General features: G+C 41.1%; 1 pseudogene; it reads right to left on the bottom strand.

The window, feature by feature from the left end:
• Positions 1-982: 982 nt before the first annotated feature.
• On the bottom strand, positions 983-2,931 carry LOC137963301 (calnexin homolog 1-like; annotated as a pseudogene).
• Between the last annotated feature and the right edge of the window lie 257 nt (positions 2,932-3,188).

Genomic DNA, 3,188 nt, shown 5'->3' with positions numbered 1-3,188 from the left:
CGCATGCAGTTCTTACCGCATGTTTTCTTATAAAACGGTTACTCTCTTCCATTCTAGGTAAAAAATCTCCCTACTGTCTATTATTACCTGATGATGATCCTTTTCACTGCCTTTGAGAGTCTTCGACTATCAATGTTTTGTCCATATTTCCTCCCCAAAACACAGTAAACTTGATCCCAAATCCGTGAAGTGTATCTTCTTAGGATACTCTTACACACAAAAGGATTATGTTTGCTATAATCCCTCTCTTCAACGTTTACTTGTGTCTTGGGATGTCACATTTTTTGAAGACTCTCTATATTGTTCTAATAATGCTCCTCCAGGTTTATCTTCTGTACCAGGCTCTCCTCAATCGGTTGTGCCCCATGCTGCAGAAACTACTCAGCCCCTAGAAACACTAGCTGACACCACACTGTTATGGTCCCGGATCTCACACAAGGATTCGTAGGGAAGGAGAAGAGGAAGACGAAGTTCAAGCCAAAGGGAAGCTTGAAAACCCTAGGTTCGTTAAGGAGAACGCACACCCCTGAGCTCGTTGAGGAGAAATCAAAACCCTGATTAACCTAAAATCAATGCTTGTCTTTCTCATTACTCTTACCCCTTAAGTAGGGTTCACCCTTACAGAGTTTAAGATAAAATATTACTAAAATAGCCCTATAAATGAAATATTCCCAAAATACCTATATGGCCTAAAATTGAAATAAAATAAGTAATTAAAGAAAAACAATCAAAATAATAATGTTAATACGTGCATAACATTACACCCCCTTGGAAGAACGAGCTTGTCCTCAAGCTTGAAGGTGGGTCTGCTTGCCCGTGTCGATGTCTCCATCCATTCTCAAGTGTTAACCACGGTATTTGTGTCAGCCCTCTGGGCTAGAAAACTAGAGCATCCAACTAGAGAAGAAATATTTTTTTTTACCTGAACTTCAAGACTACATAACCAACTCCCCTCAAAATTTTGGATCTCCCACTTGTAGTTTTATGTGTCCCTTCTACACCGCCTTGGGCGTGGGGCAACAACATCTTCCTTCTCATTTTTATCTTCCTTCTCACTACTAGTTCCTTGTTTGTCACCTTTAGCTTCATAGCTTTTCTTTTCCTTGAGCGGTACTCGATAGGATCTTGTTTCTTTCCACCACAGATAACCCTAAAAATGACTGTAACAAGGACAACAACCACGGAGACCAGAATGCCAATAGTAAGGTTAGGCTGACACCCTCCCATCTCAATGACATCAATGATCTTGAACTTATATGCTGCTAAGAAAGGAATATCTGCAATCTGGTATAGCACATCAAAGATCTTATGAACACCAGAAAGTCCACCAGATGTTGCAACATCCTCTTCTTGCTGCGTTTCCTTCTCCAATTCAAACTTAGGCTTCCATGCAGTCACCCTGACAGATTTTGCAGTCTCCTCAACCCTAGCTCGCAAAATATTGTCAGAAAATACCCCATCCTGCATCGTCCATATCTCCATTACAATAGTTGCAATGGGCTCAAAGTCAGGTTTATCAAGCTCGAAGTACTCAGGGTTAGGAATCTGCCTTGGCTTCCAGATACCCTTATTGTTAGGGTTATCAATCAATGGTGCATTCCATTTATCCTTGTAAACCGGGTTTCTCATCATAGGTCTTTTCCACTCACCATAGCCAGGAGCAGACTCACACTTAGGATTATCAATCTTCGGTGCCTCCCATGCACCATCCTCATCAACATCCCAATCTTCGGGCTTCTTAGCTTCAGTGTCGACAATCTCCTCTGGTTCACCATCCAACCATCTGTCTGGCTTCTCTGCCTTCTCATCTTCCATTTCAATTGGGGCAACTTCATCCCAATTGTTAGGCTTTATAGCTCCAGGATCTGGAATCTTAGCTCTCTCATTCCCATCCTTAGGTTTCTTATCATCTGGATCTTGTATTGTCATAGGTGGGATAAGTGGAGGCTCAAAATCTGTAGCAGATAGAAAATCAGTAATTTTAGCACAAATAGCCTAGTCATTCAGCACAAATGCATTCTTACCATTAGATACAGCCCTAATGCATACTGCTGTATTCTTCCCAAATTGCATCAGCATGTCACACTTAGGCCCACACTCATCATTGCTATTGGTCCACAACTCATACTCCACCCGGTCGACTGGGTGGGGTATTGCTTTTGTCCAGTCAAGGTTCACATAAACCATTTCCCCATTGGCAATAGCCTTCTGTGCAGAACTAAGAAATCTATCTCCATACTTTGTAGAACCAAAAAATGACAAATTTAACTTACTATCCTGTGAATCTCCTATCACAACAGGGCCCTTAGAACTACTTGTTATGATAGCATATATTCCACGCAACACATTTATCAAGTTCACTGCAAAAACCTTGCGTGAAGTAATTAGACCAAACTCAGAAAACAATTCGTTCAGCTGCTCATCATCTATGTTGTCAATTAGGTTCTTCCAGTACAGGTTCACCCCTTGGAACTTCTCTACTGTCGCCTTATAAATCTGCTCAAACCGTCCCTTCAATCCCATCTCCCTTTTTGATTTCTTCAGAGCCTTCCCAAAATACCACTCCTTGTCATCAATTTGTATGTCATGAAGCCCCTCAACGGTAAGAGCAGCATTTGCTGCATTTTCAAAATTAACAAATCCAAAACATTGGAATTTCCCATCTCATTCTCTCATCACTACAACGTTCGTAATGTTTCCATACCCACCAAATATTTTCTTAAAATTTGCCACACCCATATCAGCAATTATTTCAACAAGTAAAAGTGTGGATTCCATCCACGGTGTTGATCTCCTAACCCAACTGCTTGTAGTCTGATCTGATCTGATCTGAAGTGTCTTTAGTGATTCTTCTACCAAGCCAGCTGTCAAACAGCCAAGAGCTAGGTTCCTATACATAATGGCGTTTGTCTCGCAGCCATTAGTCTCCATTTCTTGAAACTCCATGAATGAAACATACACGCTGTTGCAGTGTGCATCCACAACATCATAATTCGTCCACAAAAAAAATTGCAACTTCAAAGAATATGAAACATGTCCTTCATCCACGCGTGCAACAGAAATTGGAAGAGGCTCACTGCTACTTTTCTCAACAGTAGAAAAATAAAACAAGACCCATAAAATTTTTCCAATCGATCATGGCGCCCCCAGAAAAATTCCCTCTCAGAATTCATACACACCAGCCGTAA

The sequence above is a fragment of the Aristolochia californica genome, unplaced genomic scaffold (genome assembly GCF_029961685.1).
Source record: "Aristolochia californica isolate CCGP_79_NKW_82.1479 unplaced genomic scaffold, dmAriCali1.0.hap1 SCAF_4, whole genome shotgun sequence".
Taxonomy (NCBI): Eukaryota; Viridiplantae; Streptophyta; class Magnoliopsida; order Piperales; family Aristolochiaceae; genus Aristolochia; species Aristolochia californica.
Note: the sequence above shows the minus strand (reverse complement) of the source record. Positions and strands in the feature narration are given on the sequence as shown.